We start from the raw sequence: 15,501 nt of genomic DNA, 5'->3' as shown, positions 1-15,501 counted from the left end.
ATATATATATATACATACATATATATATATATATATATACATACACATATATATATATATATATATACACTATATATATCCCGGGATCCCTCCTGCCTGGCATATATATATCCCGGGATCCCTCCTGCCTGGTGTATATATATCCCGAGATCCCTCCCACCTGGTATATATATATATCCTGGGATCCCTCCCGCCTAGTATACATATATCCTGGGATCCCTCCTGCCTGGTGTATATATATATCCTGGGATCCCTCCTGCCTGGTGTATATATATCCCAGAATCCCTCCTGCCTGGTATATATACAGTGAGTCCAAGAAGTATTTGATCCCTTGCTGATTTTCTTTCTTTGCCCACTAATAAAGACATGATCATTCTATACTTTTAATGGTAGATGTATTCTTACATGGAGAGACAGAATATTAACAAGAAAATCCAGAAAATAAATCTAAGGAATATATATTAATTGATTTGTATTTCATGGGGTGAAATAAGTATTTGATCCCTTAGTATTCATTAGCAGTTCTGGCTTTTACAGACCAGTTAGACACTCCCAATACACTTGTTACCTGACCTGAAGCCGCCTGTTCTCACTAATCACTTGTGTGAAAAACAACTGTCCACAGAATCAGACAGATCACACAGATTTCAAGTCTCCAACATGGGTAAAACCAAAGAGCTGTCACAGGACCTCAGAGTCAGAATTGTTGACCTTCACAAAGCTGGAATGGGCTACAAAAAGATTAGTAAGGTGTTGGATGTGAAAGTAACAACTATTGGTGCAATTATCAGAAAGTTTAAAGAGTATAACATGACAATCAACAGACCTCGGCCCGGTGCTCCAAAGAAGATTTCGCCTGGTGGGGTGGCAATGATGCTGAGAACAGTCAGAAATCGTCCTGCAACCACTCGGCAGGAGTTAGCAAATGACCTGAAGGCAGCTGGGACCACAGTTTGCAAGGAAACAATTGACAACACTTTGCGCAACAATGTATTCACATCCTGCAGTGCCCGAAAGGTGCCCCTGCTGAAGAGAGCACATGTGGAGAGAAGGTGCCCCTGCTGAAGAGAGCACATGTGGAGAGGTGCCCCTGCTGAAGAGAGCACATGTGGAGGCGCGCCTCAAGTATGCCAATCATCATTGGAAAGATGAACCAAGTTATTGGGAGAAGGTTTTGTGGTCAGATGAGACCAAAATTTAACTTTTTGGCCTCAACTCCACCCGCCATGTGTGGAGGAAGAAAAATGCTGCCTATGACCCCAAGAACACTGTGCCCACCGTCAAGCATGGAGGTGGAAGCATAATGTTTTGGGGGTGTTTCTCTGCCAAGGGTACAGGGCTACTTCACCGCATCACTGGGAAGATGGATGGAGCCATGTACCGCACAATCCTGAGGGACAACCTCCTCCCCTCTGCCAGGGTTCTGAAAATGGGCCGTGGTTGGGTCTTCCAACATGATAACGACCCTAAACATACAGCAAAGGCAACAAAGGATTGGCTCAAGAAAAATCACATTAAGGTCATGGAGCGGCCCAGCCAGTCGCCAGACCTCAATCCGATGGAAAATCTATGGAGGGAGCTGAAGGTCAGAGTTGCCAAGCGACCGCCCACCAACCTTCATGATTTAGAGAGAATCTGCAAAGAAGAGTGGGCCAAGATTCCCCCTGGTGTGTGCGCTAAACTTGTGGTTAACTACAACAAACCTCTCACCGCCGGGCTGGCAAACAAAGGCTTTGCCACTAAGTATTGAGTGTGTTTGGCAAGAGGGATCAAATACTTATTTTCCTCATTGAAATACAAATTAATTAAAATATATTCTTTAAAATTATATTCTGGATTTTTTTCTTGATATTCTGTCTCTCCATGTTAGAATATATCTACCATTAAAAGTGCTGAAGGATAGTGTCTTTATTAGTGGGCAAAGAAAGAAAATCAGCAAGGGATCAAATACTTCTTGGACTCACTGTATATCCCGAAATCCCTCCTGCCTGGTGTATATATATCCCGGGATCCCTCCTGCCTGGTGTATATATATCCCGGGATCCCTCCTGCCTGGTGTATATATATCCCGGGATCCCTCCTGCCTGGTGTATATATATCCCGGGATCCCTCCTGCCTGGTGTATATATATCCCGGGATCCCTCCTGCCTGGTGTATATATATCCCGGGATCCCTCCTGCCTGGTGTATATATATCCCGGGATCCCTCCTGCCTGGTGTAAATATATCCCGGGATCCCTCCTGCCTGGTGTATATATATCCCGGGATCCCTCCTGCCTAGTATATATATATCCCGGGATCCCTCCCGCCTGGTATATATATATATATATATATATATATATATATATATATATCCTGGGATCTATCCTGCCTGGTATATATATCTCTCCTGGGATCCCTCCTGCCTGGTGTATATATATATCCTGGGATCCCAACGCTGATGAGAGAGAACGTCGCCCACACGCAGACACTACAGACGGGATTAGGTCTCCTGAGAAGCTTACACCCGGTGTCTGCCGCCACACTCAGGGCACATATGGCCAATAAATAGCAGCAATGGGATGCAGACATCTGTTACTATGGTGACTGGTACCGCGCACGCCAATCAGTAAAGAGCGTTCACAAGAGACGTCAACAACTCCTCTCACCCACGAGGTCCACCTCCTCCACCTATATACATATACCATGGTGAGTGTATGACCCCCACACACCTATATACATATACCATGGTGAGTGTATGACCCCCACACACCTATATACATATACTATAGTGAGTGTATGACACCCCCCACACCTATATACATATACTACAGTGAGTGTATGACCCCCACACACCTATATACATATACTATAGTGAGTGTATGACCCCCCACACACCTATATACATATACTACAGTGAGTGTATGACCCCCACACACCTATATACATATACCATGGTGAGTGTATGACCCCCCACACACCTATATACATATACCATGGTGAGTGTATGACCCCCACACACATATACTACAGTGAGTGTATGACCCCCCCACACACACACCTATATACATATACTACAGTGAGTGTACGACCCCCCCCCACACACACCTATATACATATACTACAGTGAGTGTACGACCCCCCCCACACACACCTATATACATATACTACAGTGAGTGTATGACCCCCCCCACACACACCTATATACATATACCATGGTGAGTGTATGACCCCCCACACACCTATATTTATATACTACAGTGAGTGTATGACCCCCACACACCTATACACATATACTACAGTGAGTGTATGACCCCCCCACACACCTATATACATATACCATGGTGAGTGTATAACCCCCACACACCTATATACATATACTACAGTGAGTGTATGACCCCCACACACCTATACACATATACTACAGTGAGTGTATGACCCCCCACACACCTATATACATATACCATGGTGAGTGAATGTCCCCCACACACCTATACACATATACTACAGTGAGTGTATGACCCCCCCACACCCCTATATACATATACTACAGTGAGTGTATGACCCCCCCCCACACCTATACACATATACTACAGTGAGTGTATGACCCCCACACACCTATACACATATACTACAGTGAGTGTATGACCCCCCCCACACACCTATATACATATACCATGGTGAGTGTATGACCCCCCCACACACCTATATACATATACCATGGTGAGTGTATAACCCCCACACACCTATATTTATATACTACAGTGAGTGTATGACCCCCACACACCTATATATATATATATACTACAGTGAGTGTATGACCCCCACACACCTATATATATATATATATATATATACTACAGTGAGTGTATGACCCCCCCACACACCTATATACATATACTATAGTGAGTGTATGACCCCCCCACACCTATATACATATACCATGGTGAGTGTATGACCCCCCCACACACCTATATACATATACTACAGTGAGTGTATGACCCCCCACACACCTATATACATATACCATGGTGAGTGTATGACCCCCCCACACACCTATATACATATACCATGGTGAGTGTATGACCCCCCCACACACCTATATACATATACCATGGTGAGTGTATGACCCCCCCACACACCTATACACATATACTACAGTGAGTGTATGACCCCCCACACACCTATACACATATACTACAGTGAGTGTATGACCCCCCCACACACCTATATACATATACCATGGTGAGTGTATGACCCCCACACACCTATATTTATATGCTACAGTGAGTGTATGACCCCCACACACCTATATACATATACTACAGTGAGTGTATGACCCCCCACACACCTATACATATACTACAGTGAGTGTATGACCCCCCACACACCTATATACATATACTACAGTGAGTGTATGACCCCCCCACACACACCTATATACATATACTACAGTGAGTGTATGACCCCCCACACACCTATATACATATACTACAGTGAGTGTATGACCCCCCACACACCTATACATATACTACAGTGAGTGTATGACCCCCCACACACCTATATACATATACTACAGTGAGTGTATGACCCCCCCACACACACCTATATACATATACTACAGTGAGTGTATGACCCCCCCCCCACACACACCTATATACATATACCATGGTGAGTGTATGACCCCCACACACACACACACCTATATACATATACCATGGTGAGTGTATGACACCCCCTCTGATTATATACATATACTATAGTGAGTGTATGCCACCCCCTCTGGGTATATACATATACTATAGTGAGTGTACGACACCCCCCACACCTATATACTTATACTATGGTGAGTGTATGACACACCCTCTAGGTATATACATATACTATAGTGAGTGTATGACACCCCCTCTGGGTATATACTTATACTATGGCGAGTGTACGACACCCCCCCCCCCCCCACACCTATATACATATACTATGGTGAGTGTATGACACCCCCCACACCTATATACATATGCTATGGTGAGTGTATGACATCCCCTCAGGGTATATACGCAGGGGAGGACCCAGGCACTGCAGGCTGAGATCCAGTTATATAAGGAAATGGAAGAATGGATATAAATTGATTGGCATGAAAGGCCCGGCCCCCAGCCCCTCCCTCTATGGTGGAGAGAGCTACATCAGTAAGTGGCCCCTATAGCACATATACATGTAGACCAGGCCATACCAGCCGGAGGGAGCAGTGACCGCTCAGTGATGGGATGGGACAGACGACTCGGCATCAATCCTTCCTGCAGAGGGGCCCTTATACACACAGCGAGGGGGCCGGACTGGGAGGGGCTACACGTGATGTCAGGGAGGAGGAGCTACAGCTTTGCCTCTCTGCACATGTGTAGTCAGAGAGGAGGAGCTACAGCTTTGCTTCTCCACACATGTGATGTCAGGGAGGAGGAGCTACAACTTTGCCTCTCCACACGTGACGTCAGGGAGGAGGAGCTACAGCTTTGCTTCTCCACACATGTGACATTAGGGAGGAGGAGCTACAGATTTGCCTCTCTGCACATGTGATGTCTGGGAGGAGGAGCTACAGATTTGCCTCTCCACACATGTAATATCAGAGAGGAGGAGCTACAGATTTGCTTCTCCACACATGTAATATCAGAGAGGAGGAGCTACAGCTTTGCCTCTCTGCACATGTGATGTCAGGGAGGAGGAGCTACAACTTTGCCTCTCCACACGTGACGTCAGGGAGGAGGAGCTACAGCTTTGCTTCTCCACACATGTGACATTAGGGAGGAGGAGCTACAGCTTTGGCTCTCCACACATGTGACATCAGGGAGGAGGAGCTACAGATTTGCCTCTCTGCACATGTGATGTCTGGGAGGAGGAGCTACAGATTTGCCTCTCCACACATGTAATATCAGAGAGGAGGAGCTACAGATTTGCTTCTCCACACATGTAATATCAGAGAGGAGGAGCTACAGCTTTGCCTCTCTGCACATGTGACGTCAGGGAGGAGGAGCTACAGCTTTGCTTCTCCACACATGTGACATCAGGGAGGAGGAGCTACAGCTTTGCCACTCCACACATATGATGTCAGGGAGGAGGAGCTACAGCTTTGCCACTCCACACATATGATGTCAGGGAGGAGGAGCTACAGCTTTGCCACTCCACACATATGATGTCAGGGAGGAGGAGCTACAGCTTTGCCACTCCACACATATGAAGTCAGGGAGAAGCTACAGCTTTTCCTCTCTGCACATGTGATGTCAGGGAGGAGAAGCTACAGCTTTTCCTCTCTGCACATGTGATGTCAGGGAGGAGGAGCTACAGCTTTGCCTCTCTGCACATGATTGGAGTTGTAGTCCCGCAGCAGCTGGAGGACAGAAGCTTCCCTATCTCTTCTCTATGGATGTTTAAAGCGGAACTCCAGCTAATTATTTTTTCTTTCAAATCAACAGTGTCATAAAGTTGTATAAATTTGTAACTTACTTCTATGTAAGAATCTTCCAGTACTTATTAGCTGCTGTATGTCCTGCAGGAAGTGGTGTATTCTCTCCAGTCTCTAAAGAGGGGGGGCGCGCACAACCCTAAGCTGGGTGCAACCTATACCAAACCAGAGAATGGACCAACCAGAAAACAGTGGTATGTAACAAAGCGGGGGGAGGGGTTGCACTCCGCGCCAAAACATTACAAACATATGAAACTATTATATTATATAATAATAAAAAAAAAAAATACATGCAATGGCTGGGGAACCGAGCGGGATCCCTACACACTTACCACAACCGCGAGGGAAGCGTGCAACAAAACAATCCACAACCGTGAGGGAAGCGTGCAACAAAATCTACAACTGAGGGAAGCGTGCAACAAAACAATCCACAACCGTGAGGGAAGCGTGCAACAAAACAATCCACAACCGTGAGGGAAGCGTGCAACAAAACAATCCACAACCGTGAGGGAAGCGTGCAACAAAACAATACACAGCTGTGAGGGAAGCGTGCAACAAAACAATCCACAACCGTGAGGGAAGCGTGCAACAAAACAATCCACAACCGTGAGGGAAGCGTGCAACAAAATAATCCACAACTGTGAGGGAAGCGTGCAACAAAACAATCCACAACCGTGAGGGAAGCGTGCAACAAAACAATCCACAACCGTGAGGGAAGCGTGCAACAAAACAATCCACAACCGTGAGGGAAGCGTGCAACAAAACAATCCACAACCGTGAGGGAAGCGTGCAACAAAACAATCCACAACCGTGAGGGAAGCGTGCAACAAAACAATCCACAACCGTGAGGGAAGCGTGCAACAAAACAATCCACAACCGTGAGGGAAGCGTGCAACAAAACAATACACAGCTGTGAGGGAAGCGTGCAACAAAATAATCCACAACTGTGAGGGAAGCGTGCAACAAAAAGAATGGCCAGGCCGGCAGCACAGTAATGGCGCCCACAGAGCCTCCTGCTGCTTCAGCACACATGTATTTATAACCTATGGGTCTGACTGCTATAGGGTCACACCTTGTTACTTAGCGCCTGGCACCTTTACTGTGGGCGCCATTATTTACCAAGCTGCTGCCCCAGCCGGCCCTTTTGTTGCACTCTTCCCTCACGGTTGTGGATTGTTTTGTTGCACGCTTCCCTCACGGTTGTGGATTGTTTTGTTGCACGCTTCCCTCACAGTTGTGGATTGTTTTTTTGCACGCTTCCCTCACGGTTGTGGATTGTTTTTTTGCACGCTTCCCTCACGGTTGTGGATTGTTTTGTTGCACGCTTCCCTCACAGTTGTGGATTGTTTTTTTGCACGCTTCCCTCACGGTTGTGGATTGTTTTGTTGCACGCTTCCCTCACGGTTGTGGATTGTTTTGTTGCACGCTTCCCTCACGGTTGTGGATTGTTTTGTTGCACGCTTCCCTCACAGTTGTGGATTGTTTTTTTGCACGCTTCCCTCACGGTTGTGGATTGTTTTGTTGCACGCTTCCCTCACGGTTGTGGATTGTTTTGTTGCACGCTTCCCTCACAGTTGTGGATTGTTTTGTTGCACGCTTCCCTCACAGTTGTGGATTGTTTTGTTGCACGCTTCCCTCACGGTTGTGGATTGTTTTGTTGCACGCTTCCCTCACGGTTGTGGATTGTTTTGTTGCACGCTTCCCTCAGTTGTGTATTGTTTTGTTGCACGCTTCCCTCACAGTTGTGGATTGTTTTGTTGCACGCTTCCCTCACAGTTGTGGATTGTTTTGTTGCACGCTTCCCTCACGGTTGTGGATTGTTTTGTTGCACGCTTCCCTCACAGTTGTGGATTGTTTTGTTGCACGCTTCCCTCACGGTTGTGGTAAGTGTGTAGGAATCCCGCTCTGTTCCCCTGCTATTGCATGTATTTTTTTCTTTTTTTGCATTATATAATAAAATAGTTTCATATTGTTGCATTTTTTTGGCTTGGAGTGCCCCCCGCTTTGTAACATACCTCTGTTTTCTTTTCTCTCCAGTACTTATCAGCTGCTGTATGTCCTGCAGGAAGTGGTGTATTCTCTCCAGTCTGACACAGTGCTCTCTGCTGCCACCTCTGTCCATGTCAGGAACTGTCCAGAGCAGGAGAGGTTTTCTATGGGGATTTGCTGCTGCTCTGGACAGTTCCTGACATGGACAGAGGTGGCAGCAGAGAGCACTGTGTCAGACTGGAGAGAATACACCACTTCCTGCAGGACATACAGCAGCTGATAAGTACTGGAAGACTGGACAGTTTTATAAAGAAGTAACTTACAAATTTCTATAGCTTTCTAACACCAGCTGATTTGTAAGGTTTTTTTTCGCCAGAGTTTCCCTTTAAATGAGACATCCAGGGTTAGAAAAAGGCAGCCACAACTTCTACTTTCCAGAACCTTCTCTCCTCTATACGTCTGAGGCTAAACATGGTCTGACCGACACTAGCACCTCTATATACGCTATATACCTGCTCCTCTCCCCACAGCATGTACTGGGTGAGAACAACTTCTCTCCCCTTCATGTAACCGGGAAGTGAAACCGTGTGAACCATGGAGAAGGAAGGACACAGAAGGGGAGGAGGAGGGACACAGAAGAGGAGGAGGAGGAGGAGGAGGGACACAGAAGAGGAGGGTGGGGACACAGGAGGAGGGGGACTCAGAGGAGGAGGAGGAGGAGGAGGATGGGGACACAGAGGAGGAGGAGGAGGAGGAGGATGGGGACACAGAGGAGGAGGAGGAGGAGGATGGGGACACAGAGGAGGAGGAGGAGGAGGATGGGGACACAGAGGAGGAGGAGGAGGAGGAGGAGGATGGGGACACAGAGGAGGAGGAGGAGGAGGAGGAGGATGGGGACACAGAGGAGGAGGAGGAGGAGGAGGAGGATGGGGACACAGAGGAGGAGGAGGAGGAGGAGGATGGGGACACAGAGGAGGAGGAGGAGGAGGAGGATGGGGACACAGAGGAGGAGGAGGAGGATGGGGACACAGAGGAGGAGGAGGAGGATGGGGACACAGAGGAGGAGGAGGAGGATGGGGACACAGAGGAGGAGGAGGAGGATGGGGACACAGAGGAGGAGGAGGAGGATGGGGACACAGAGGAGGAGGAGGAGGATGGGGACACAGAGGAGGAGGAGGAGGATGGGGACACAGAGGAGGAGGAGGAGGATGGGGACACAGAGGAGGAGGAGGAGGATGGGGACACAGAGGAGGAGGAGGAGGATGGGGACACAGAGGAGGAGGAGGAGGATGGGGACACAGAGGAGGAGGAGGAGGATGGGGACACAGAGGAGGAGGAGGAGGATGGGGACACAGAGGAGGAGGAGGAGGATGGGGACACAGAGGAGGAGGAGGAGGATGGGGACACAGAGGAGGAGGAGGATGGGGACACAGAGGAGGAGGAGGATGGGGACACAGGAGGAGGAGGATGGGGACACAGAGGAGGAGGAGGATGGGGACACAGAGGAGGAGGAGGATGGGGACACAGAGGAGGAGGAGGATGGGGACACAGAGGAGGAGGAGGATGGGGACACAGGAGGAGGAGGATGGGGACACAGGAGGAGGAGGATGGGGACACAGGAGGAGGAGGGACACAGAGGAGGAGGGACACAGAGGAGGAGGGGGAGGAGGGACACAGGAAGGGGAGGAGGGGGGCACTGAGGAGGCCCTTTTCAGAAGCAGTGCTGTGTCTCTGCACCCCTGGGGTCAGACGGACAGGATTGGTGGCAGAGACATGTTACAAGCAACCACATATAGATGAGAGGAAGCCGATATTAGTCATCATGAAACTTAGTGCAGCGGCCGAGCTCCGGGCACTCGGCTTTTATGTCACACATTCACCATCAGCAGCAGAAAGGAGAAATAAATGATCTGGTGATAAGAGAGCGGTGTGTGTGCCAGGAGATCATCGGAAGCCGCTATGGTCAGAGATAAGACTGAAGTGCCGGCACACACATCACTTATCAGCTCTATCACCTCCGGGCTGGGGGCCAGCTTCTGCGATCACTCACACATCACTTCTCAGCTCTATCACCTCCGGGCTGGGGGCCAGCTTCTGCGATCACTCACACATCACTTCTCAGCTCTATCACCTCTGGGTTGGGGGCCAGCTTCTGCGATCACTCACACATCACTTCTCAGCTCTTCTCAGCTCTATCACCTCCGGGTAGGGGGCCAGCTTCTGCGATCACTCACACATCACTTCTCAGCTCTATCACCTCCGGGTAGGGGGCCAGCTTCTGCGATCACTCACACATCACTTCTCAGCTCTATCACCTCCAGGCTGGGGGCAAGCTCCTGCGATCACTCACACATCAGGGGCCCACAACCCCAGGCGTCTAATGTGCTCCATGTTTTCTATAGGCCGCACAGATGAACAGTCCCCTCCAAGCCCAGCCACCTGTCTCTCTTACTCAGTACATTTCTGGATAGGCAGATTTAAAGAGATTGTCAAGGATGTGAAACAGCGCCTCTCCTCTCTTAGGCGGGGTGTGGTATAGCAGCTCAGCTCCACTGAAGCAAATGGAGGTGAATTGTAATACCACACACAGCCTAAGGACAGGGGGGGGCGCTGCTTTATTTAATCTTGAACGACCCCTTTAACCCTTCACCAGTCAGTTATATATCATCCATTGGGAGGCCTTGTTCAGGGGGCTGCGGGGGAGGGGGGTGGATTCTGCACTGGATCAGTCGCACACTGCAGACACTCACTCTGATCACTTAGCACAGGGTCCCTGCACCCCCGCCTCTCCAGCTGGTGCTATACTACAACTGGCATTATGGGGGGGGGGAGGCTGTGACCATGGATCAATCAGCATCAATGACATCATGATAGATGTGACATCACCGCCATGGTCACCTTCAGGGGATGCACAGAGAAGGATGGGGGGAAGGGTTCCCACAACTCACAGCAGATCAATGACTGTCAGAGCACGATGGCCTGAGGGTTTCCAGCCAGTTACACACTACAACTCTCAGCATGTCCTTGCCTTCTGAACTGAGCTGCACTACAAGTCCCAGCCGAGAAGGAGGAAGGAGCAGCAATACTATCCTGGATATATCACTATTCACCAAGAGGAGGAGGAGGAGGAGGAGGAGGAGGAGGAGGAGGAAGAGGCAGCAATACTATCCTGGATGTATCACTATTCACCAAGAGGAGGAGGAAGAGGAAGCAGCAATACTATCCTGGATGTATCACCAAGAGGAGGAAGAGGCAGCAATACTATCCTGGATGTATCACCAAGAGGAGGAAGAGGAAGCAGCAATACTATCCTGGATGTATCACCAAGAGGAGGAGGAACAGGCAGCAATACTATCCTGGGTGTATCACCAAGAGGAGGAGGAAGAGGAAGCAGCAATACTATCCTGGGTGTATCACTATTCACCAAGAGGAGGAGGAAGAGGCAGCAACACTATCCTGGATGTATCACTATTCACCAAGAGGAGGAGGAAGAGGCAGCAATACTATCCTGGGTGTATCACCAAGAGGAGGAAGAGGAAGCAGCAATACTATCCTGGATGTATCACCAAGAGGAGGAGGAAGAGGAAGCAGCAATACTATCCTGGATGTATCACCAAGAGGAGGAGGAATAGGCAGCAATACTATCCTGGATGTATCACCAAGAGGAGGAGGAATAGGCAGCAATACTATCCTGGATGTATCACCAAGAGGAGGAGGAATAGGCAGCAATACTATCCTGGATGTATCACCAAGAGGAGGAGGAAGAGGAAGCAGCAATACTATCCTGGATGTATCACCAAGAGGAGGAGGAAGAGGAAGCAGCAATACTATCCTGGATGTATCACCAAGAGGAGGAGGAATAGGCAGCAATACTATCCTGGATGTATCACCAAGAGGAGGAGGAAGAGGAAGCAGCAATACTATCCTGGATGTATCACCAAGAGGAAGAGGAGGAAGCAGCAATACTATCCTGGATGTATCACCAAGAGGAGGAGGAAGAGGAAGCAGCAATACTATCCTGGATGTATCACCAAGAGGAGGAGGAAGAGGAAGCAGCAATACTATCCTGGATGTATCACCAAGAGGAAGAGGAAGCAGCAATACTATCCTGGATGTATCACCAAGAGGAGGAGGAAGAGGCAGCAATACTATCCTGGATGTATCACCAAAAGGAGGAGGAAGAAGCAGCAATACTATCCTGGATGTATCACCAAGAGGAGGAGGAAGAGGAAGCAGCAATACTATCCTGGATGTATCACCAAGAGGAGGAGGAATAGGCAGCAATACTATCCTGGATGTATCATCAAGAGGAGGAGACACCACGGCCGTGTACGTCCTTCTCTATACGAGGAGACACCACGGCCGTGTACGTCCTTCTCTATACGAGGAGACACCACGGCCGTGTACGTCCTTCTCTATACGAGGAGACACCACGGCCGTGTACGTCCTTCTCTATACGAGGAGACACCACGGCCGTGTACGTCCTTCTCTATACGAGGAGACACCACGGCCGTGTACGTCCTTCTCTATACGAGGAGACACCACGGCCGTGTACGTCCTTCTCTATACGAGGAGACACCACGGCCGTGTACGTCCTTCTCTATACGAGGAGACACCACGGCCGTGTACGTCCTTCTCTATACGAGGAGACACCACGGCCGTGTACGTCCTTCTCTATACGAGGAGACACCACGGCCGTGTACGTCCTTCTCTATACGAGGAGACACCACGGCCGTGTACGTCCTTCTCTATACGAGGAGACACCACGGCCGTGTACGTCCTTCTCTATACGAGGAGACACCACGGCCGTGTACGTCCTTCTCTATACGAGGAGACACCACGGCCGTGTACGTCCTTCTCTATACGAGGAGACACCACGGCCGTGTACGTCCTTCTCTATACGAGGAGACACCACGGCCGTGTACGTCCTTCTCTATACGAGGAGACACCACGGCCGTGTACGTCCTTCTCTATACCATCTGAGGCCACTATACTTCATCACTGACGGTCGCTCTGGGATCAGGCACAGTTGACGCGCTACAGACCACAGGCGTCACACTCAGAGCCCTCCAGCTGGTGCAAAACTACAACTCCCATCATGCCTGGGGGCCGCAGCTTTATCTGTGCAGGCATGATGGGAGTAGCAGTACATGGCCAGTGTGCAGCGGATCTCCCGGGATCTGGTATCACTATCACCCCGCCACCACACATGTGACATCACTATCAGCTCATATACTGGCAGGAAGCAATGTCTGACCATGTGACCTGGAGCATACCCCCCATCATGGGGCAGATAGTCTGCAGGGGACCCCCCCATCATGGGGCAGATAGTCTGCAGGGGACCCCCCCATCATGGGGCAGATAGTCTGCAGGGGACCCCCCCAGCATGGGGCAGATAGTCTGCAGGGGACCCCCCCAGCATGGGGCAGATAGTCTGCAGGGGACCCCCCCAGCATGGGGCAGATAGTCTGCAGGTGGGGCAGATAGTCTGCAGGGGACCCCCCATCATGGGGCAGATAGTCTGCAGGGGACCCCCCATCATGGGGCAGATAGTCTGCAGGGGACCCCCCATCATGGGGCAGATAGTCTGCAGGGGACCCCCCCAGCATAGGGCAGATAGTCTGCAGGGGACCCCCCAGCATGGGGCAGATAGTCTGCAGGGGACCCCCCAGCATGGGGCAGATAGTCTGCAGGGGACCCCCCCAGCATAGGGCAGATAGTCTGCAGGGGACCCCCCAGCATAGGGCAGATAGTCTGCAGGGGACCCCCCATCATGGGGCAGATAGTCTGCAGGGGACCCCCCCATCATGGGGCAGATAGTCTGCAGGGGACCCCCCCATCATGGGGCAGATAGTCTGCAGGGGACCCCCCCAGCATGGGGCAGATAGTCTGCAGGGGACCCCCCCAGCATGGGGCAGATAGTCTGCAGGGGACCCCCCCAGCATGGGGCAGATAGTCTGCAGGTGGGGCAGATAGTCTGCAGGGGACCCCCCATCATGGGGCAGATAGTCTGCAGGGGACCCCCCATCATGGGGCAGATAGTCTGCAGGGGACCCCCCATCATGGGGCAGATAGTCTGCAGGGGACCCCCCCAGCATAGGGCAGATAGTCTGCAGGGGACCCCCCAGCATGGGGCAGATAGTCTGCAGGGGACCCCCCAGCATGGGGCAGATAGTCTGCAGGGGACCCCCCCAGCATAGGGCAGATAGTCTGCAGGGGACCCCCCATCATGGGGCAGATAGTCTGCAGGGGACCCCCCATCATGGGGCAGATAGTCTGCAGGGGACCCCCCATCATGGGGCAGATAGTCTGCAGGGGACCCCCCATCATGGGGCAGATAGTCTGCAGGGGACCCCCCATCATGGGGCAGATAGTCGGCAGGGGACCCCCCATCATGGGGCAGATAGTCTGCAGAGGACACTTCCCTGCACTTTGCCCGGCTTCCCCCGTACTGCTGTGTGTGAACAGTCCGGTGTGCCGTGCGGCCTCCGGTGACGAATGTGTTACAGATTAACCCCTGAGTGCCGGGCGCCCTATATCCCGGGATACACCGCATATACCGCTATACACAGAGCCGCATTCACACCGCACTCCATCCCCGCGGCACACACCGGGCTCGCAGGCCGCCCACCCCCGCCCCTCCTGCCCCGGTGCCCCCCGGTTTCCCCCGGTTTCCCCCGGTTTCCCCCACTCCCGTATCCCCGGGCCCTCTCTCACCTCTTCCCTGCTCCGCCGCTCCCTTCAGTCTTGTTGCCGTGGTAACGCCCCGGGGGCGGGCTTTCCCACACCGTGTGCTCATTGATGCGGTGAATCTGTCAGTCAAAATGTAAAGCAGGGAAACAAATGGCAGGTGGGGCGTGGTCAATACCCTTCCTCGAGCCTGATTGGCTGACTCTGCTGTCACGTAAGAAGGACTTTTCCGGGACTCTGACTTTTATTAAAGTGGTAGAGCGGAGGGATTGTTAGTGTCCTATAATGGGGGCAGTGAGGGGAGTGAGGTCTGTGAGGTCTGTGGGGGCAGTGAGGTCTGTGGGGGCAGTGAGGTCTGTGGGGGCAGTGAGGTCTGTGAGGGGAGTGAAGGGA

General features: G+C 50.9%; 1 protein-coding gene across 2 annotated transcripts in view; it reads right to left on the bottom strand.

Moving 5' to 3' along the window:
* The window catches only part of ELMO2 (engulfment and cell motility 2), a 115,576-nt gene extending 100,364 nt beyond the window's left edge, over positions 1-15,212 (bottom strand). For both annotated transcript variants that reach the window (XM_069953779.1, XM_069953780.1), the window contains exon 1: positions 15,136-15,212. The gene's annotated coding sequence lies outside the window, so the exon portion shown is untranslated. The remainder of the gene's footprint in view (positions 1-15,135) is intronic.
* Positions 15,213-15,501: the final 289 nt, after the last annotated feature.

The sequence above is a fragment of the Dendropsophus ebraccatus genome, chromosome 14, assembly GCF_027789765.1.
Source record: "Dendropsophus ebraccatus isolate aDenEbr1 chromosome 14, aDenEbr1.pat, whole genome shotgun sequence".
In the NCBI taxonomy this organism is placed as follows: domain Eukaryota; kingdom Metazoa; phylum Chordata; class Amphibia; order Anura; family Hylidae; genus Dendropsophus; species Dendropsophus ebraccatus.
The sequence above is the reverse complement of the archived record's forward strand: the minus strand, read 5'-3'. Positions and strand labels throughout refer to the sequence as shown.